This window comes from Macaca thibetana, chromosome 20 (assembly GCF_024542745.1).
Source record: "Macaca thibetana thibetana isolate TM-01 chromosome 20, ASM2454274v1, whole genome shotgun sequence".
Lineage (NCBI taxonomy): Eukaryota > Metazoa > Chordata > Mammalia > Primates > Cercopithecidae > Macaca > Macaca thibetana.
In genome coordinates, this window is record NC_065597.1 from 31,219,712 (window position 1) to 31,242,465 (window position 22,754).

At 49.8% G+C, this 22,754-nt stretch overlaps 1 protein-coding gene and 1 long non-coding RNA gene across 2 annotated transcripts in view; one reads left to right on the forward strand and one right to left on the reverse strand.

Moving 5' to 3' along the window:
- KLHDC4 (kelch domain containing 4) overlaps positions 1–22,754 on the reverse strand; it is a 723,698-nt gene that overhangs the window by 476,737 nt on the left and 224,207 nt on the right. The window lies entirely within an intron of this gene.
- Positions 20,045–20,981, forward strand: LOC126944371 (uncharacterized). The gene is made up of 3 exons (XR_007722035.1): positions 20,045–20,276; positions 20,515–20,630; positions 20,831–20,981. It is a non-coding gene; the product is annotated as an uncharacterized LOC126944371 (long non-coding RNA).

The window sequence follows — 22,754 nt, forward strand, 5'->3', positions numbered from 1 at the left end:
AATGATCAAGGGGTCAGTTCATGAAGGGGACGCAAAATCCTAAATACGTACATTCTTAATAATAGCTTCAACTTACATGAAGCAAAACCTGATAGAACTGAACAGAAAAATAGAGAAATTCAAAATTATAGCTGGAGGCTTCAGTACCCCTGTATCAGATCAGTCAGAGTATAACCAGAGGAGCAGAAGTTGTCTGTCTGTCTATCCATCCATCCATCCATCCATCCATCCATCTATCCATCCATCCATCCATCCATCCATCCATCTATCTATCTATCTATCCATCCATCCATCCATCCATGCATTTATCTATCTATCTATCTATCTATCTATCTATCTATCTATCTATCCATCCATCCGTCCATCCATCCATCCATCCATCCATCCATCCGTCTATCTATCTGTCTATCTATCTATCTATCTATCTATCTATCTATCTATCTATCTATCTATCCATCCATCCATCCATCCATCCATCCATCCATCCATCCATCCATGCATTTATCTACCTATCTACCTATCTATCTATCTCTATCTATCTATCTATCTATCTATCTATCCATCCATCCATCCATCCATCCATCCATCCATCCATCCATCCATGCATCTATCTGTCTATCTGTCTGTCTGTCTATCCATCCATCCATCCATCCATCCATCCATCCATCTATCCATCTATCCATCTATCTATCTATCTGTCTGTCTGTCTGTCTGTCTGTCTATCTAATCTATCATCTATCTGTAGTTGATCCTTGAACAACATGGGTTTGAACTGCAGGGTCCACTTATAGGTGGATTTCCTCCCACCTCTTCCAGCCCTGGGACAGCAAGACCAGTCCCCTCTTCTTCCTCCTCTGCCTCAGCCTACCCAACATGAAGAGAATGAGGATGTTGACCTTTACAATGATCTACTTCCACTTAACCAATAGTAAATATCTTTTCTCTTCCTTATGATTATAATATTTTTCTCTAGCCTTATTGTAAGAATATAGTATGTAATACATATATAAAATATGTATTAATAACTATTTCTGTTATTGGTAAGGCTACTGGTCAACAGTAGGCTATTCATAGTTAAGTTTCTGGGGAGTCAAAAGTTATTTGCAGATTGCCAACTGTGCAAAGGTTGTCACCACAACCCCTGCATTATTCAAGGATCAACGGTGTGTGTGTGTGTGTGTACACGTGTGTGTAATTGAAGTAGGCTTATGTCATGAGGGCTGTCTGCAAGTGTGAACAGGGTGTGTGTGTACACGTGTGTGTAAATGAAGTAGGCTTATGTCATTGTGAGGGCTGTCTGCAAGTGTGAACGGGGGTTGACATGACGTAGACACAAGCCGGAGTCGTTGTTCTTAGGAGGAATTTCTTCTTTCCCTTGGGAAAGGCTTCCTGAGCTTTTAAGATCTTCTGACTGATTAAGTCAGGCCCTCCCAGGATAACTCCCCTACTTAACATGGACCGATTATAGACTTTAATGATGCCTGCAAAATCCCTGCACAGCAGCACCTAGAATAGATTTTGAATGGGTGACTGGGAACATAATCTCACCAACAGACACATTGGAAAATCATCACAGCCCTCTGTCAACAACTGATAGAATCAGCAGACAGAAAGTCAGTAACATATAGACTTGAAGAACGTTACCAATCAGCTTTACTTAATTGGCACTTACAGAAAACTCCCTCTAACCACAGAATAAACATGGAACGTTCATCAAGGTGAACTACATTCTGGGCTATGAAATAGATCCCAATACACTTAAGAAGATTAAAATCATACAAAATATGTTTTCTGACCACAAGAGGGTTAATTTAACTAGACATCAGTAACAGAAAGATGTCTGGAGACCACCTAAATATTTGAAATTAAAGAACACACTTCTAAATAACTCATATTTCGAAGAATAAATCACTAAGAAAATTAGAAAATATTTGGAACTGCATGAAAATGGAAATGCAATCCATCATACTGTGTAGAGTGCAGGTAGAGCCGCACTTCAGAGGGAAATGCATAGCATTCAATGCTTACGTTAGAAGAGAAAAAAGGTCCCAATTCAATTATCACCTTGAGAAACTAGAGAAAGAAGAGCAAATGAAATTCAACAACCAGAAAGGAGAAGAGAATAAAAGGAAGAATCAGTGAAGCAGAAACAGAGGAAATCCGTTTCACTGGTCCTTTTAATTCTGGAGTTGGAGGATGCTGCCCTGATCTATATGATGATCTAGGAATTATCTTACCTAAATTTGTATGATTATCCTTCCTAAGTCATAGATGACAAATAGGCTCAGAAACACCAGGTGTCTAGTGTGTGGTGAAGCTAGGACTCAAACACAGGCCGTCTTGCTTGTTGAAGTTCCCATCTGCCTTCTGCCACACCAGGGCTACTCCACTCCCAGAGGGCTGGGGGATCTCAGCTTGATGGCCTGAGGACATCTGGCACCCTGCACCCACCATAGCTCATAAAATGCTTCCATTAGATGGGGATCCTGAGTTATTAGCACCAGACTGCACAGAGCTCACAAGTTCCAGCCTTCTGTCCGTCATCACGCAGGGCCTCCTGCTCTCCACCCCGGGATGCTTTTGTCTTGGGAGATGCCAGAGCGAGCTGACATCACTGGCGCTGCTCCTCGAGGCCATCCACCCAGAGATGTGCAGTGCAGGGAACATGATGGATTGGACCTGGGCCTAGGGGAGCTGGCTAGGATGCCTACATGCTTTCCATCAACATTTCAGAGGCGTCAAAGATTTGTTCTTCAGTGCCAAGGAACTTAGCCAGGCCTGGCCAGGCCATGCCTCCAGCCCCTGCCAGGAGCTTCTTCACTAGGGCGTTGGACAGCAGAGAGGCGATGGCGGCCTCCACACACCATCCTCTCTTCCATGATTAAAGAGCTGCTACAAAAAGTCTCAATCTTGAAACTCAAAGAAATAGAAAAAAAAAATGAAGGTGGAGAAAGTTGTTATCACGATGACCACGTTTGTCCCTGGCAGGTTGCTAAGCTGCCTATGGTGGATTGGCCCATGGCCTGTCAGCCCACATACAGCCCCGGCCTCTGCCACAACCCCCAACGCCCAGCGTAGATTCTGGCTCACTCATCTGCTTTGCAGTAAGTTTGGGTCAAAAGAGGCCTTGAGAAAAGAGACAGCCCAACCCAAACGGATGTTGCACGGAACACATATGGGATCATAAATGCTGAAATGACGGATTCTTTTGTCCCACCTTGAAAGTTTTGGCAAGGTGGGGCGTCCCGGGAATGGGATGGGCTTTTCCCAGGTCATAGAAACCTCGAGGCAAAGGAGAAGTCATCCGTGCACGTCTCTGGTGACTGACTGACAGGTGATAATGTTTGACTGACAGGTGATAATGTTTGACTGGAGCAGAAACATTTCTGGACTAATTCACTCCTTTGCTCATCTGGATAGAAAAAGAGGGGTGTGCCGGGGAGGGAGAGAGTGAGAAAATAGAAGTGGATCGAGGGGACCAGAGCTGAACTCATATGCCAAACTATACACACGGCAGGCCTGACTTTCACCACGCAAATGCAAGGTTGAATCAGGCACAACAAATCCAAATGCTGTTTACTGAAGGCTGGAGGTGTCCAGGCTCTTGCGGCTTGTGGAATGCTTCCCTCCTCCCCACCCTACCCCCGACTCTCCCGGTCCTCACCCCCCACTGGCAAATGAACTCGCTTTTCCTTCCATGCAAGTCCATTGAAATCAGGATATTAGTTATATTTGAAGTGACATGTTCTAAAGTTACTCGGAAAGAAAAAGGTATCAGTTTTCCATCAAGGCACTTCCTATCCCAAACATGGTCCTGGGGATGTTCCCCTGACACCGAAACCAGCAGACCCTGCCTGTGGCTCCCCGGCCAAGACCAGGCACAGCCAAGGCTTGGCCTGGCTTTTCTGTTGTATCAGAGTGAAACTTGCTCACCAGATTCCTCCTGCATTTAAACCAGGCCTTGTATTTTTTTTTGTTTTGAGGCAGGGTCTTACTCTGTTGCCCAGGCTGGAGTGCAATGGCGTGATCTTGGCTCACTGCAACCTCCACCTCCCGGGTTCAAGCAATCCCCCTGCCTCAGCCTCCCAAGTAGCTGGGACTACAAGCATGTGCCACCATGCCCGGCTAATTTTTTTTGTATTTTTAATAGAGATGGGATTTTACCATGTTGGCCAGGCTGGTCTTGAACTCCTGACCTCAAGTGATCCACCCACCTCAACCTCCCAAAGTGCTGGGATTACAGGCGTGAGCCATCGCGCCCGGCCTGCCTCGTACTCTTGAGGTGGTGATGACTCTTACAATCTGTAGCTTTGTAAGCTCCCCGTCCGAATCTCAGGCACATTTGACTTTTTCACTCTCATAGGAGTGCTATCCTTAGTCCATTGATCAAACTGCTGAGAGCAGTCCATGTCCTGCCTGCTGTCATAGCCCATAAAGCAGAATTGGAGATGAGAGGGGAGGACCTGGGCTGGAGTGTGGGCAGGAGGAGATCCTGCAAACAGGGAAGGTACAACAAATAAGGCAATAGTGAAGATAAAAGGAAATTTTAAAAAGTACTTAACAGCTCTGCCTATGGAGTAGCCATTGTTTTATTCCTTTAATTTCTTAATAAATTGGCTTTCACTTAAAAAAAATCCAATGGAAGGAAGAAAATAGGAAAAATTATTTAAAAAGAACAGATGAGACAAATAGAAAACAAGTGTCAAGGTGGTAGATTTAAATTCCACTTTCCAATAAAAAGATCCAGATTCTTAGGTTGGGTGGGTATAAAAACAAGATCCAACTCTACGCTGTCTGTAAAAAAAAATTAACATAAAAACATAAATAGACTGAACGTAAAAGGACAGAAATAGCTATATTCTGAACTATTAAAAGAAAGCTGCGGCAGAGATGTTAATATCAGATAAAATAGACATCAGAACAAGGAATATTACCAGAGATGAATAGATACATTATATGATCATAAAAGTGCCATTCTGGCCGGGTGCAGTGGCTCATGCCTGTAATCCCAGCACTTTCGGAGGCTGAGGAAGGCAGATCACCTGAGGTCAGGAGTTCGAGACCAGCCTGGTCAACATGGTGAAACCCTGTCTCTACTAAAAATATGAAAAAATTAGCCAGGCGGGTACCTGTAATCCCAGCTACTCAGGAGGCTGAGGCAGGAGAATTGCTTGAACCCAGGAGATGGAGGTTGCAGTGAGCCATCATGGTCCCACTGCACTCCAGCCTGGGTGACAGAGTGAGATTCTGTCTCAATAAATAAAAAATAAACAAATAAATAAATAAAACATAAATAAACAAAAGTGCCATTCTGTAGGAAAATATAGCAATTGTAAATATGCTTGCACCTAACAGCAGAGTTTCAAAACACGTCGATCACAAAGTAAAGGAAAAATGGAAAAATCCCTGAGTATCGCTGGAAACTTCAATACTCCTCTAATACTCCTCTCTGTAAATTATAGAACAAGCAGACAGGAAACCAGTAAGGATATAGAACCCTGAATCACAATATCATCCAAATTGACTGCTTTGACATTTATTAAGCAATACTTTCAATACTAGCAGAATACACACTTTTTGTTTGTTTGTTTGTTTTTGAGACAGAGTCTCGCTGTCGCCCAGGCTGGAGTGCAGTGGCGCGAACTCGGCTCACTGCAAGCTCCGCCTCCTGGGTTCAAGCAATTCTCCTGCCTCAGCCTCCCGAGTATCTGGGACTACAGGCGCCCGCCACCACGCCCAGCTAATTTTTTGTGTTTTCAGTAGAGACGGGGTTTCACCGTGTTAGCCAGGATGGTCTTGATTTCCTGACCTCGTGATCCTCCTGCCTTGGCCTTTTTTCACAAATGCACATGGAGCACTCACCAAGACAGACCATATTCCAGGCCATAAAACAGATCTCAAGAAATTTTAAAAAGTGAAATTATGTAAAATACGTGGCCACAACAGAATTAAGCCAGAAATTAATAGTATGTCTCTTCAAATATTCGGAAGTTAAAGAACATATTTTAAAATGACTCATAGATCAAAAAATCCAAAGCGAAATTAGAAAAATGTTTAATTGAGCAAAAAAGAAAATACCTATGACAATTTGTAGGTGCTGTCAAGGCAGTGCTTGGGAGAACATTTATAGTATTAAATGTACATATGTGAAAAGAAGAAAGTTATCAAATCAGTAATATAAGCTTCTACCCTTAAAATCCTAGAAAAGGAAGAGCACAATAAATTCAAAGTAAGCAGAAGGAAGAATATGATAAAGATCAAAGCAGTAAGACTGGAAACAAAGTCAGAATGTCACTCTCATCACTCCTATTAACACTGTGCTAGAGGTTCTAGCTGCTGAAATAAAGCCAGAAAAAGAAGTAAAAGGCATGCAGATTGGAAATAAGACATAAAATTGCCTTTATATACACTCAACATGATCATCTAGGTAGAAAATCCTAAACAATCTACCAGAAAATATGTAAGAGTTTATAAATTTAGCAAAGTTGCTGGACATAAGGTTAATGTATGAAAACCAATTGTATTTCCATATACTAGCAGTGGACAATACGAAATTGAATTTAAAAGCAGTATTCACCATAACATCACAAACATGAAATACTTAATGATAAATCTTACAAAATATGTGCAAAATTTGTTTACTTAAAACTATTAAGATGTTGATGAGAAAAAATACAAGAAGACCTAAATAAATGCAGAGATGTACCATATTCATGGATTTGAGGACTCAGTATTGTTAAGATGTAAATCCCTGCAAACTGAGCTGTAGATCCAATGGAATCATGATCAATCATCGGGCTTTTTTTTTTTTTTCTTTTAGAAACTGCAAGCTAATTCTTAACTTATATGAAAATGTGAAGGCACCTAAATAACTCACACAAGTTTGAAAGAGAAAATCTTCCAAATCTTCCTTGGAAGATTCACACTTGATTTTTGCAAGAGGTACAATAATGCTCCTGTAATCAAAACAGTGTGATATTGTCATAAGGACAAATGTGTCAGTCAACAAAGCAAAACAGAGTCTCGGAAATAGACGCACGTATATATGGTCGATAGATTTTTTTCAACAAAGTGCCCACGTAACTTGATGGGATAAAGGCACTCTTTCCAACAAGTGGTTCTGGAATAGCTGGACATAAGTCTTCAAAAACAGAGAGAAACGAATCTCAACTTATACCTTGCATTAAATACAAAATCTAAATCACAATGGTTGTAGACCTAAAGGTAAAATTTTAAACCATAAAACATCTAGAAGAAAACAAAAAACTGCTTCGTGATAATTTGATAGTCAGAGATTCTTAGATAGGATACAAAAACATGACCCTAAAAGAAAAAATATGGACAAACTGAACTTTATCAAAATTAAAAGCCTCTGCTCTTTAAAGACATACTTAAGAAAATGAAGAGCCAAACCACAGACCAGAAGAAAGTATTTACAAAACACATTTCTGATAGAGGACTTGTACCCTCAATATTTAACTCTTAGAACTCAATACTAAGAAGAAAAATATAATCCACTAAAAAGTAGGTAAAATATTTGAAATAACACATGAAATCATACCTCAGATGTTTAATAAGATGTTTAATATCACTAGTCATGAGGGAAATTAACATTTAAGCATTATGAATCACCACTGCGCATCTACTAGAATGGCTAACATAAGAAAAAACAAATAAAAGAAAAACAGAGAATGGCAGGTGCTGATGAAAATGCAGCATGCCTGGAGTCATGGGTGTTGCTGGCGGGAGCGGAAAACGGTGCCGCCATTTGGAAGACAGTTGAGCTGATGAGTTGAACATACCCTTAACATAGGCTCCAGCAATCCCACTCTCAAGAGAAATGAAACCTCACGTCCCCGCCAAACCTGCGTGCGAATGTCTAAAGTTGCTTCACTCACAACAGCCCACATGCCCATCCACAGACGAACACGTGAACAACTGTGGTGCCTCCACCTGTCCCACAACCTACAACTCAGCAGTGCCGAGGGCAGGATGCTGGTGCCACCGCACGGGTCCTCCAAAGCCTGCTTCAAAGTGAAGGAAGCCAGACACAAAAGGCTCCATCCTGTAGGAGTCACTCACAGGACAATTCTAGAGGACGCAAAACTGTAGGACTGAGGAGAGAGAGGTGGTTGCTGGGGGCCGGGAAGGGACCTGACTGCAGAGGGACAAAATGTGGGCTGCTTCTCTCGGGGCAGAAGTGCCCCACTCTAGACGTTTACCAAGTCGTCGGCTGTACATCGAAAAGGGGTGAGCCTTATGTGTGTACATGATACCTCAATAAACCTGACTTGTAAAAGTAGCATGTGAAGCCCTTAGCCCAGGACCCGGCCACAGGAGGAGGTGCACAGTGAAAAGGAGACGCTGCTGGGCCCACCTTGCCTGGTGGGTGGGACAGGGAGGCGTCCTTGGAGAAGGCGGCCCATGGGCTTGGGGGAGGGAGGTCCTCTAGGGAGTGGGGAGAGCCCAGCCAAAGGTGGGAGGTGGAAGCTGGCTGGGAGGTTGGGGATTGGGAGACGGGAGGGAGGTGGGCCTCCTGCGGAGAGGCGAAATGTAGGTGAGCCCACTGTGGTGGCAGGCAGTGGGCCAGGGGTATAGATTGGGGTCTGTGGGAAGCACTTGGAGTCGAAGCAGAGCTTTGTGGGCACCAGCCACAGGCTTGAGCTGTCCATCTTCCTCAGGCAACACTGCTGTGGCTCAGACACATCCCCAAGCCCTCTCCTGTGTGCGATGGGCGTGCTGTGGCGTCTCAGCAGCCCTAACACATGCCAGCTCGTTGGGAGCTGAGATTCCCTGTGCTCGCCACAGGCCCCAACTGCTTTGGTGCATCAGAGACCCTCTGGCTCCTCCTCTGGATTTGTCATGGATGGGAAAACAGGTCTCCAGGCCTGCTAGGACTGTTGTGAATGAGGGCAGGCAACAGCTGGGTGAGCAGAGCATAGAAGGGTGTCCCAGCTCTGTGCTACTGGGAGCTCCAAGCCCCTGGGGCCACAGGTGGGGAAGAACTGGTGTGGTCAGGGGCAGCGGCGACACAGAGACTTATCACAGGGACACTCCCGCCCCTTCCCGCCCTCACCCTCACCAGCTCTTCCCCCTGCCCCGCCTGGGTGCCAGTCTCTCGAGGCTCCATGCTTTCCCTGAGGCGATGTTTGGTGTCCATCTTACCAGATGCCATGATATGGTTGCCCAGCCTACACCTGCTGAGGGGTGCGGCCCCTAACTGCTCCAGCTTCTTCCCAGAGCACCCGTTCCCCTCTAGCCCGTCTGCCTGGGGCTCTCCCTTGTCACCCTGGTGCTTTCCCAGCTTTCTGTTCCTACTGGGAAGGAGGGACACGGAGGTGCTAGACTCCACGGGAAGGAGGGACGGGGACGTGCCAGAGTCCGTGGGAAGGAGGGACACGGAGGTGCTAGACTCCACAGAAAGAAGGGATGGGGACGTTCCAGAGTCCACGGGAAGGAAGGACACGGAGGTGCTAGACTCCACGGGAAGGAGGGACGGGGACGTTCCAGAGTCCACGGGAAGGAAGGACACGGAGGTGCTGGACTCCACGGGAAGGAGGGACACGGAGGTGCTGGACTCCAAAGGGTGGCAGCTGGCCTCGCTTCCACACAAGGCTTACCAGCATGGGGAGCTCAGCCACGTTTGGGACGGAGCCAGGCACTTGTGTCTTCGTCTACCTCACTGCTACTTAAAGCTCAGCCATTGTGAAGCAAACTTTCATTTTCCCAAAGATGCCCACCCTCCCTCCCGCTCTGGATGGCGGAGCTCTTTGGCCCACCAGGGTGGCATGTGGGAATGGGCATGATGCTGGTGTGCCCAGGCCAGGTGCGGTGGCCAGGGGAAGACTCAGCAAGGGCTAGAGGCGGGAAGAAGAGGGGTGAAAAGAGCTCTGCAGGCGTCGGGGCCGGCCAAGCAGCGTTGGAGGAAGCCTCGACTTTGAGGCGCGCAGAAATGGAAGCTTGAAGTGGGCGTAGATTTGCCCCTCCCCTGCCCGGGCTGGGATCTGCACTGTGGTCCCGTCTCGTAAGCAGACGAGACGACCCTCACACCAGAGGGAGAGCCTCACGTTGCTGGGACTGATTCTAGAGCTCCTAACTCAGCTCTGTGCTAAGGAAGACCGATCACCCCAGGCCATTCCGGGGTGACAGCAGTGTGGCACCATCCCCAGTCTGGCAGTGTGGGGAGCGGGGCCACCAGAGCCTCCAGGGACAGGAGGGCACAGCAGTGCAGCCCCTGCTGAAGACAGACCCTTGGCAAGCAGGAGGGCGCCGTGATCAAACGTATGATTTCTGCCACCCCCAAAGCCGCAGCTAATGAGAAGCCTGTTTTAGCAAAACTGGAAAGAAAAATGCAATTTCTCTTAGCCACATGGTCTTCATTTCCTCTGCTCCTGGCACTGGGTTTGTTTGTCTCTTCTCACTACTGAGAGGCCGTTTTGCCAGCCTGTGGCTCCCACCGGCTGTGGCTCGAGGTGTGGACGCCCGCACCACCTCCCCATTCCCCTTCCCGTTCCCGTTTCAGGCGGGAGGCTGCAGAGTTCTAGAGCTGTGAGTGGCACTGCGGTCACCGCAAAGCAGAACCCCGGTGATTGGGGACACTCCATGGACTTCACGGCTGCACGGCCGGCATCACGGGCCGCTGGTGCTCCAGGGTGCTGGGACGTGCGAGAGGCATTTATGACCTCAGCGACACATTCCCTCAACCTCGTCACGCTGCAAGTGCTGTCAGGGTGTGTTCAGGGGACACTCCCTCTCAGGCTGGCTTGTGCGGGGACACGTGTGTGCACACAGACACGGACTCACATAAATGCAATCCACATGCACACACTCACACAATAGGCTCCTATGCACAGACCCTCACACTCATGTGAACACACTCATGCACACACAAGACTTACATATTCACACTCACACCCACGGGCACACCCAGTGGGTACTCACTCATACAGACATGCACATATCCAGACACCCGTGCGCAGACACACACACTCACAGTCACACCCACGGGCACACCCAGACATGGATACACACACGTACTCACAGGCACTCACATATCCAGACACCCATGCACAGACACACCCACACATGGCCACACCCAAACATGGATACACGCTCACATAGGCACACACATATCCAGACACACATGCACACACACTCACACCCATGGGTACACCCAGACATGGATACACAGGCATACACATATCCAGACATCCAGGCACAGACACATACTCATAACCACGGGCACACCCATACATTGATACGAACACAGGCACACACATACACTCGCATATCCAGACACCCAGGCACACTCAAATTCTCACATTTGTACACTCACACTTGCACATTCGCACACTCACACACACATGAATACAATGCATGCACACACACATGTATATATACTTGTGTGTACAGATAACACACACACATTCACATGTACACACACTCAAATGAATACAATAGAAACACATGCATACACTCGTGTGCCCAGACCCACACTCACATTCACACATTTGCACACTCACATGAATATAGTACATGCACACACAAACACATGCATACATACATGTGCCCAGACCCACAGACACACACTCTCACATTCACGCACTCCACACATGAATATAGTACATGCACACACAAACGCATACACACTTGTGTGTCCAGATGCATAGACACACACATTCACAGACTCACACACGTGAATATAGTACATGCACACACAAACACATATACACTCGTGTGCCCAGACCCACAGACAGATGCTCTCACACATTTGCACACTCAGAGCACCCCCTCCCGCTCACAGGCCTTGTCCTGGGGACGAGTCAAGCCGTCAGGTACCTACACTCTGAGCTTCCAATCGCTGGGCCCACACCGGCTGCTGCTGCTGTTCATGGTCCATCTTACTGAGGAGTGCATTTGACTCCGGGGGCATCCAGAAGGGGGGTGTGGGTGGGCCTGGAGACGTTTCTTCTGGTAGGACAAGTTTCCAAACCCAGTCCTTCACGTTCAAGGATGCCCTCTCCCCTGCGGGATCCTGGACTTGTCGTGGGATCTGGATTAGGTTATGCTAATGGCATCCACACTTGGCCTTTCCCCTCCTTATAAATCAGCCAACAATGGGAGGCCATGGGCTTCGCCAGAAGCCTCTGGAAACAGAGCCGTTCCTTTCTAGCAGGCCAGGCCGACCGGGGAGGCTCCAGCCCCATCGTGTGCTGGGGGAAGGTGAGCCAGGCTCCCATCACGTGCCGGGAGCCGATCTTGGCGGGCTGCCTCCTCCCGAAGCCTGCATGTGGGCCCCGGGGCTTTCCGACCGCCTCTGCTCCCAGAGGGGACCAGCAGGGGCCAAGAGGCAGACGACAGCACTGAGACATCAGTGTCGGGCGTGGGTCCCCCCAAAGCAAGGCGGGCCCACCTTCCCCGACAGAGGATCATAAGGCAGGCAGAGTCGCACATGGGGCTTCTGAGATGTGCGCCCTGGGCGTAAGAGCTGCGTGTGTTCAAGCTGCTCCGTGTTGGAAAATGTATGTAAAGTAAAATAAACACGGCTCTCGCTGGGAGGGCTCCGGCATCCAGGGTTCTGGCGAGGCAGGGGGATGTGGCCAGCCAAAGCATTTGAGGAAGCTGCTGTGACTCACGGGGCCTCAGCTGCAGAGGAGCTGGCTCCCGAGATGCAGGACACGCCGGGGACACTGGACCCGGGACGCTCAACACACCCTGTCCCCCCACTGCGGAGACGGGTTCCAGGGAGGCACAATGGCAGGCTTTGTCTCGGGAGAAAGTTCTAGCAGCCCTGCAGGGGGGGCGGCTGGGAGGCCCTGGGGTGTGAAGATGATGCAGAGGGGCCCTCTGGAAGGCAGGGCCGGTGGGTATCTGGCCAGCAGGTCAGGACTAGCCGAGGTGTCTGTGGAGACCCCAGGATCCAGCTCACCTGGTTGGGGGAGCCCTGAGAGGGTGGCACAGGCTGGGGACTCTGAGGCAGCTCTTCTTTGCCTGGGGTGGACGCCTCCAAGCTAGGTCTCCCAGATCCGACCGGACCCCGCAGAACCTAGCACCTGTGGGCCCAGCACCTGCCCAGGTGTGTGACTCCAGTTTCACGCTTAGCGTGAGAACACACGTTCTATTAACAGCAAAATTCTCGCTGATAAAGATGCAGATGAAATTGCACACAGGAAGGAAAACCTCCAGAATGTGTCCTAAACGCAGCATCTCACAGGCCCTCTGTAATCAGAACAATGTGAATTACGCCAATTACACTAGCAAAGGGAGGCCCCTTGTGGGAGCATCACACCGGCTGGGACCCCAACCGCTGCTCCCCACGGACCGTGTTTGGTTCTTTTTCTCTTTCTTTTTTCTTTATTTTTTTGATTTGAAGAAATCTCTGTAAATTGAATCTCAGAAACACTGGAAGAATCCCAAGTATGGTTTATAGAAACAGTTTGAAGTAGTCCAACTTAATTACAGATTGCCTGCAATTTTTTTTTTTTTTTTTTTTACATCTGTGAAATCAAAACCAGACAGAATGCTGTATTAAAATGCGGTGCCTAATGGTGATTTTTCCCATGGCTAATGTAACGAGTCTCAACTCTTAGTTTCCCTGTTTATCTTGGAGTGTCTGAAATCACGTCGACCCCTCTCTCCTCCTCCTGTGCTGTCGTCTCTTTTTTTTTTTTCCCAGCAGGGTCTCAGGAAAGGGGCCTGGGAAGAAAAGTGGGTGGGCAGGGGCTTTCCCGGGATGCGTCCTAGGCCCTGTCTCTCACACCAGCCTCCTGGCTCGCCTGCTCCCCGGTTCTCCTCCCATGACCCCATCTCCATTTTGGAGCTCAGGGCCTGGCTCTAAGCTGATTTACGCAGTTTCCAAGCAACGAGCTTTCCCACCTCTGTGCCTCTGCCCGTGCTGTGACCTCGGCCTGGAGTGCCCTCCCTTGCTGCCCTGGACGACTCCTCCTTCCCCTCCAAGCCCAAGATCACGTCTCACCTCTCCTGTGACACCTCAACAGCTCCTCTCCCCCAGAGCACCAGAGGTTGCTCCCTCCCCAGACCGAGCACCCAGGTAACTTCACGTCTCACTTGGGTAGCATCTAACACATCTTGGGGGACCATCTGCTGTCTGCTTAGTGTCTATGTAGACCTGGGGTGTCATACGATCATCCTGGGGACCTGGACTCCTGCCTGGAGGGTGCTGAGGCTGCGCCTGGCCTAGTGGACGGCATGGGCTGCTTAATGATATCTTACAGCGTGCGGGAAGGGCAAAGTGCAGCTCCTGGATGGGCTGTTGCCGTGGTCTGGCCCCCATGGTGCTCACACTTGCCAGGGCATCTGAATCTCTTGGAGGCCTGTATAAACCCAGGTCCCCAGGCACCACTCCCAGGGATTCTGAGGCAGGAGGTCTGGGATGCCCCAGAATTTGCATATCAAACAAGCTCTCAGGGATGGCCAGTGCCACCGGTCTTCAGGCTGGGAACATGGATCCCGGACCAGGATAGCTGCCTCTGTAGCCCTCGGGAGCCCGTTAGAAAAGCAGACCCTCCCCCTGCCCAGATTCACTGCACAAGAATCTACATCTCAACGAGACTCCGGGGGCACCTGTCTTGGAGTTTGAGAAGCAGAGCCTTCCATACTAGTCCCTGGCATGGGGACCATGCACCACTCATGCATTTGTGTCACTACCTGCTTCTGCACATAGAAGGCACCTCAAATGCCATTTAGAATGGATGCTCAGTAAGCTAAATGTGGCCTCATTTTTCCCTTTTGGAAAGGAAGGTCCTTCTTTCTCAAACCTTGTGTCTAGAATGTTCCCCAATGAGGGGAGGATGTCTCATTAAAAACACTGAAAGGACATCGCTTATGCACTGGCCCTTTGTAGAGAGAGCCTCTGGAGCCTTGAGGAAGTGTAGCTCCTAACACAGTCGGCTGCATTGACTCAGTTATACCTCTATTGGACCTTCCCAAGTACAAATTGCTACTGTCATTTCTGATCATAACAACCCAAATGCATGTCTCCAGATAGCACCGGGGAAGAGCTGACGGGATAAGGATGCTAATGCTTGGGGTCTCTCTCTGACTGGAGTTGGGGAGGGGTATTTGGACACCTGGACATGTGTACACCCCTGGGACCTGCCCTCTAGAAAAGCACTGGGCATGTTCATTTATCCACCCATTCCACATGCACTTATTGTGCTCCTACTGTATGCCAGGCACTGGGCTGGGTGCTGGGGAAGTGCCCCTATGGGGGAATTGTTTTCTGTGCTAATCGTTGCCATAGAAAAAGGCATAGGCCAGGCACAGGGGCTCACACCTGTAATCCCAGCAGTTTGGGAGGCCGAGGTAGGTGGATCAACTGAGATCAGGAGTTCAAGACCAGCCTGGCCAACATGATGATACTCCGTCTCTACTAAAAATACAAAAAATTAGCCGGGTGTGGTGGCAGGCACCTGTAATCCCAAGTACTTGGGAGGCTGAGGCAGGAGAATTGCTTGAACCCAGGAGGTAGAGGTAGAGGTTGCAGTGAGCCAAGATCACACCACTGCACTCTAGCCTGGGTGACAGAGTGAGACTGTGTCTCAAAATAAAAGGAAAGAAAAGAAAAAGGCACAGAAATTTTAACCAACCAGGAAGCAACCAGACTCTGGGGAACTTTCAAGATCCTTCTCACAATTTCCAACCCCACCCACCCAATTCCCAACCCCACACACCCAATTTCCAGCCCCGCCCACCCAATTCCAAACCCTGCCCACCCAATTTCCAGCCCCGCCCACCCAATTTCCAACCCCCCCCACCCAATTTCCAACCCCACCCACCCAATTTCCAACCCTCCCCACCCAATTTCCAACCCCTCCCCACCCAATTTCCAACCCCACCCACCCAATTTCCAGCCCCGCCCACCCAATTCCAAACCCCACCCACCCAATTTCCAACCCCCCCCACCCAATTTCCAACCCTCCCCACCCAATTTCCAACCCCGCCCACCCTGTTACTTCCTCTACTTCTCTCTCTTGTTGCCTTGTCTTGACCCTTTGTGCTGCAAAATGGGTACCCATACATGGGGCTGGGGGCTTTGCAGGTGGGTCTCAATCCACACAAACAGCTAATCTGGATACACCAGGCCAAAACCTCCTCGTTTTTCTGGGCAATTTTTTTCGTGGCCCAAAATGTTTTGATTGTTATAAACTCACAAGAGTGGGGTAGACCATTAAGGCTAATTTCAGGCCCAATATTGTCATCTTTAGAGGAGAAAAGTGGAATCCCTGGGCACCTGCCTGGGTAGTGGCTGAATCAGAGGTGACGCCTTGCTCAGTCCCAGCATAGCCCCACCATGCACCTGGCACCACGCCAGGCACTCACCCTCTTAACTGACACAACAGGACAGGTGGTGTGTTTGTGAAAGTAGTGGAGGTTCGTGTTCAGGAGGTGGAGGAGGGAGGACAGGAAGGAGAGGGAGCAGAGCATGAGCTGGAGCAGTAAATCCAGAGATCACACACAGCTGCAGCCTCACAATGGATGCTTCAGATCAGTGTTTGTACTAAGGGCAATGGGGAGCTATTGAAGACTCCAGGCTGGAAGCAACACTGTGTTTTAGAAGCATCTCTGTTGCATTTGGTGGGCTGAGATAGAGGTTGAGCTGAGGCTGCTGGAGAACCCAGCAGAGGAGGGTGCTGGCTTGAACTGGGGAAGTATGTTGTGTAAACAGGAGTGCTATGATCTGTTGTAGTCTTGCTTTCCCACTGACTTCTATGGAGTATCAGTTTCCTGTTGCCTCTGGAACACACTGCCACAAACTGGACTTTAGAACAATAGATATTCATCATCGCTCTTCCCAGGAGTGTCCAGAGGGAGCCAGCCCCTGCCAACACCTGGACCTTAAGACCTCCAACCTCCAGAACTGGGAGAGACTAGATGTGTGTGGTTGGAAGCCTCTAAGTCAGTGGTCATTTGTTATATAGCAGTGCTAGGGGCACTGGGAAACAATTACCAGAGGCGAGAGAGAAAGTCTTATGAGCTACCCTCCTCTGAAGGATAGAAAGGAAAATATGAGACCAGGAGGGTGTTGAAAGCCAAGTGGATTGAAGTGAAGGCTTGGGGCTCCTTGTGGATTTTGTTTGTGTGGGTTATTTTGTTCCCAGGCTGTGTAGCCAAACGCAGTCTGCAGTTCTACTCTTTCCTTTCTTTGAAAGGAAACAACCTCTTTTGGAAGAGTGAAGGGCACCCGAGGTTCCAACTGGGGCTGGGCCAGGCCACGGAGCTCGTGGAATGCGTACAGAGCAGACAGCACCATGCGGTTGGGTGGGCCCTGGCTCTGTGGTCTGGAGATCTGGATGCCCATAAGGTGCCCCTGGCAAGTGGGGGCTGCAAAGACATCACCCACCCCACTGGGCTGGGGCAGGGAAATTGACACGATGCATCTGATGTGCTTGGAAAATATTTATCATGTATTTGTTGTTTGTGGTTCAGCTACAGAAGAGAATACAAAAGGGCTAAAGGGGATGAATGAACAAGAGCAGGAGAAGGACCACTCTGAGGGCAGGAGGAAAGGGTGTGAATCAGGGTAGAAGTCAGAACCCCACCAGCTTCTTGCCTGGGAACCAACTGCTGGAGCTACTTCCTTCCTTCCTTCATTCCTACTTTCTTCACTCCTTCATTCCCTGAACATCAGACATGGTCATAGGCCCTGCCGAGAATTAAAACAGAACAATGAACAGGTCCCGCTCTCAGAACACAGGCAGAGGTGAAATGTTCGGTGGGCAATGGTGGTGGCTTTGGAGATTTATTGGTTGCTTCTGTGGAGTTACTCTGGCTGGGATGGGGACCCCAGGGCCTGCTATGGACAGAATTGTCTCCCTCTCCAATTTGTATATTGAAGCCCTAACCCCCTCAGTGTGATGGTATTTGGAGGGGGGACTTTGGAGGGTGATTAGGTTTAGATGAGGCCATGAAGGTGGGACCCCATGATGGGATCGGTTACAAGTGATCCTTACAAGGAGAGGAAAAAGCTAGAGCTCCCTCTCTCACCTGGTGAGGACACCGTGGGGAGGCAGCCGGGAAGCCACCTGCAAGTCAGGAAGGGCCCTTATCAGAAGCCAAGTCAGCCATACCTTGATCTTGGAATTCCAGCCTCCAGAACTGTGTGAGAAACAAACTCCTCTTGTTGAAAGCATGCAGCCTGTGGCATTCTGCTATGGCAGTCTGAGCTGGCGAAAGCGTTTGAAGTAAGCATGGCTCCTGCAGGGAGATGGAGCAGGGACATCGTGTCAGGTCTGAGGCTGCTGGTAGAGCTTCAGCTTCTTTTCCTTGGCACTCACCAGGCCACGCTGGAAAAGAAGTCTGAGCCAGGTAGTTCGGAAAGCGCCCCCTTGGTAACTCTTTTGGGAAATGGAGACAGACGTCAAGGTTTATCCACTTGTGCGGGAAGATGACATACTGTAACAAGGAAAGAAAATGGGAGGTCCTCTTTCTCGTGGAATTTGGAGTCACAAGCGTCTCAACAACACCTTACTGGGTCTCAACTCCCAGCTCCTCAGGAACCAGAGACAAAGAATGTAGGTTAGCAGAGCAGAGCCCGAGGGGCTGGCCCACAGTCCAGGTCACACATGATGAGGACAGTGTTGAGACTCATCCCACAATGATGGCAATGATGGTGGTAATTGTGATGGTGGTGATGGTGATGATGGTAATCGTGATGGTGATGATGGTGGTGATGGGGATGATGGTGGTGATGATGACAATGGTGGTGATGGTGATGGTGGCGGTGATGGTGATGGTGGTGGTAATGATGGTGATAGTGGTGATGATGATAATGTTGGTGATGATGATGGTGGTGGTGATGATGGTGATGATGATGGTGACAATGATGGTGATGGTGGTGATGATGGTGGTGGTGGTGATGGTGGTGATGATGGTGGTGATAATGATGGTTACAATGGTGATGATGATGATGATGGTGGTGGTGATGGTGATGATGGTGGAGGTGGTGATGATGATGGTGATGATAGTGGTGGTGATGGTAATGATGGTGGTGATGGTGATGATGGTGGTGATGATGATGGTGGTGATGATGGTGGTGATAATGATGGTGGTGATGGTGGTGATCATGATGATGACGGTGGTGGTGGTGATGATAAGCAAGATGATATTGATTATGAGAGTTGTCTTAGTCCATCTGGGTTGTTGTAACAAAATACCATAAATTGGAGGCCAAGTATGGTGACTCACACCTGTAACCCCAGCACTTCGGAAGGCCGAGGCTGGAGGATCACTTTAGGCCAGGAGTTTGAGATCAGCCTGGGCACTAGAGCAAGATCCTATTTCTACAGATTGGTTTAAAATTAGCTGGGTGTGGTGGTGTGCACCTGCAGTCCCAGTTACTCAGGTGGCTGAGGTGGAAGGATTGCTTGAGCCCAGGAGGTTGAGGCTGCAGTGAGCAATGATCTCACCACTGTGCTCCAGCCTGGGTGACAGAGCAAGACCCTGTCTCTAAAAAAACCCGGAAAACCCCATAAATTAGGTGGCTTATAAACAACAGAGGTTTCTTTCTCATAGTTCTGGAGGCTGAGAAGTCCAACATTAAGATCCCAGCAGAGTCAGTGTCTGGTGAGGCCCATTTCCTCATAGACGGTTATCTTCTCACTGTGCCCTCACATGGCAGAAGGGGCGCGGGGGCTTTCTAGGGCCTCTTATAAAGCACCAATCCCATTAATGAGGACTCTGCCCCTTGACCTCATCACCTCTCGAAGACCCGACCTCCTATTCGCATCACTTTGAGGGTGAGGATTTCAACATGTGAGCGTGGAGGGACACAAACACTCGGGCCCCAGCGTGGCCTGGCACCCATAGAGTGTGGCTTGGTGCAGCCACTCTTTAAGCTCCCGCCCCTGGTTACTTGGTTTATTTCCCCCACACAAACCTCCAAGGCTGGCTACTGATCACCCTCTTCCTGTAGACGAGAGCCTGCAGGCCTGGAGATGACGCAGCCTTCTCAGGCCACACGGCCTGCAGGTGGCACTGCACTGCAGCGGCCGGGGACAGGCCCCACGTCCTCAGCGCCCTGTGATGTCATTTCAGTATCAGAGCAGGGAGGGACCTGCTTGTTTTAGAGAAGGGGGTTCACCTGGGACCCCCCCGAGCGTTGTCCCAAGCCTCGACAGAGCCACTCACTTCCCACTTGGGAGCAGTTTCTCTGCACGCACCAGGCAGTAGGACCAGGGAAGTAATCGCGTCCGCTAAGTGGTGTCGTCCGCCTGCAAGACCTGCACAGCTCCCAGGCCTGTGGCTTTGGGCACCAGGTGCTGGGCCGGCGTCTGGAAATGATTAATTCCCTCTGGAGAGAGAAACATCACAGCTGCATGGCTCTTCCCAGTCGTGGGTGTGGGGCGGGAGGCAGCCGTGCCCGGGATTTCACGCTGCCCCCACGCCTCCTGCCCTGTGCTTTTGTGACTTGCATCAGGATAGATTTATTTTCCGATCCAGTGGTTTGTCAACATGTCAGTTGACTTGCCTACATCTGCCTTTTCCCCATGCCAGGATGGTGCCGGCCGAAAGGGAAGTGTCAGCTGTTCTTCTGTCTTTAAAAGGCAGTAAAGAAAAAAGCGCAGGGCTGGGTTTCGTAACGTCAGAGGAGGCCAAGGACACCGCATGGAGTGAGTTACCCGGGCGGTGAGGGAATCGGTGGGGCTGGTCCATGTTGCTGCCCCAGGGAACAGTGTTTCTCTCTTTCTTCAGCCCTGATGGTATTGCTGGGCTGTGGACACTGGATGAGTTCGGAGAACTCCGGGTGATGTAGGCCCCAGAGGTACAGGCTGATGGATGGGCTTGTCTTTCTCCCCTTGTAGCCTTTCAGATCTGATGGGAAACGCATGTGGGCGAGGAGGTGATGGGCTTCAAGGCGCGGCTCTCAGGTTGCAAGCTGTCTGTTCTCAGAATACAGCTGGCTGTGTTGTAATTGCACGCTGATCTCACAATAAATAACGTGTGCAGGGAACGTGCTTTCAGATGAGCGTGATTTTTTTTTTTTTTTTTTTTTTTTGAGACGGAGTCTCGCTCTGTCTCCTAGGCTGGAGTGCAGTGGCCGGATCTCAGCTCACTGCAAGCTCCGCCTCCCGGGTTTACGCCATTCTCCTGCCTCAGCCTCCCAAGTAGCTGGGACTACAGGTGCCGCCACCTCACCTGGCTAGTTTTTTGTATGTTTTTTAGTAGAGATGGGGTTTCACCGTGTTAGCCAGGATGGTCTCGATCTCCTGACCTCGTGATCCGCCCGTCTCGGCCTCCCAAAGTGCTGGGATTACAGGTGTGAGCCACCGCGCCCGGCCTGAGCGTGAATTTTACAGTGTGCCCAAACAGAATCCCCATCCTGGAGAGTTAAAAGCAGGAGGCGGCCTGGGGGGGTGACAGGGCCTGCCTTTCTGGACGTGCATGATGTGCAGCCTCTACACCGGGGCTGTGCTGCGAAACACAGTCGTGTTTGTGAGCCCCGCTGGGTGGTTTTGCGAAAATCCGTGATTCAGTTCACACTGATAATCTCTGAGGCTGTGGGTGAGGGAGGATTTTCTGGGGGAACAGAAAGTGATCTGAGGGGCTGGAGGGGAAGTGGGTTTTAGCTGGGGCTGTCAGCTGATCCTGGTCAAGAGGTAAGGTTGCAGAGTTGATTCTGAAAGTCGGACGTGTCTTGGGATGGGGGTGTCTCTGTCATATCATCAGACTCAGCATGAAGGTGGTAACGGTCCTCAAGAGGGAATGGGCCCAGCTAACAATGGCATGTGGACGTTTGAAGACAAGGGGGAAAAGGGCTCTTGCTCTGAGACCTCGGGGTGTCCTGAGATGCAAAGGAGAACAGAGCCTAGAGTGTCAGGAAAGGTCCCATGAGTCTCTCATTGGTCCCCCACCCTGAGCTATCTACCAGGAAATCTCTTCTGGAGTAATTTATCTTCCATGTCAACTGATCAGGACAGCCTCTGTGGGTTCAGGAAGGTAGGAGGGAGCTCCGGAGACAGCACCGAGCAGGATTTGATGCCTAGACTCTTGTTCCCAAGACGATTAACTTGGGAAACTGGAATTATTCTGCCCAGAGGAGGCGGCGTCGTGATCCACAGACATGTGATGTCTCAGACCACATCAGCAATGTTTCTCCCAGAGACCTGTGCTCTGACTTATCCATCTGCATTTGGTCATTGGGGTCTCTGAGGCCAGCCCTTGCCTTTCTGTGTGTAGGTGGGGAAACTGAGTCCTAGAGAGAGGCATGGCTTGCCCAAAGTAGTGCTGATGGCATGAAGTTGCACTTAGAAGTGGAGTACCCTGAATCCTAGCCTTGGTTTGTCTGGACAGCATCTACTTTTATGGGCCACCAGGCTAGCAGACCTAGCCCAGAATGAGACCTGCAGCCTGTGCCAAGGAGAGAGGTGTCCTGGGTCAGGTCAGGTGCAAAAGCTGGCTCTGAATGACGTCTGTGATTCTCCTGAGGGCCAGGATCCCAGCCTAGTTCAGCCATCAGGGGGAAATTTGGGACTGAGCAGTCATGGGAGGAGTCTGACATTATGACAGAGATATCCCCACCCCAAGACATGTCCAGCGTTCCGAATCAACTCTGCAACCTTGTCTCTTGGCCAGGACTGGCTGACAGCCCCAGCAAAAACTCACTTCCCCTCCAGCCGCTCCACTGAGTTTGGTGGAGCAGTGTCCATCCAGAAGTGACCACCAAAAATACCAGGAAAGAAGCAACGAGGGAACGGGGTCTACGGGTTGGCTGCTGTGGGCCACTCACCGACAGG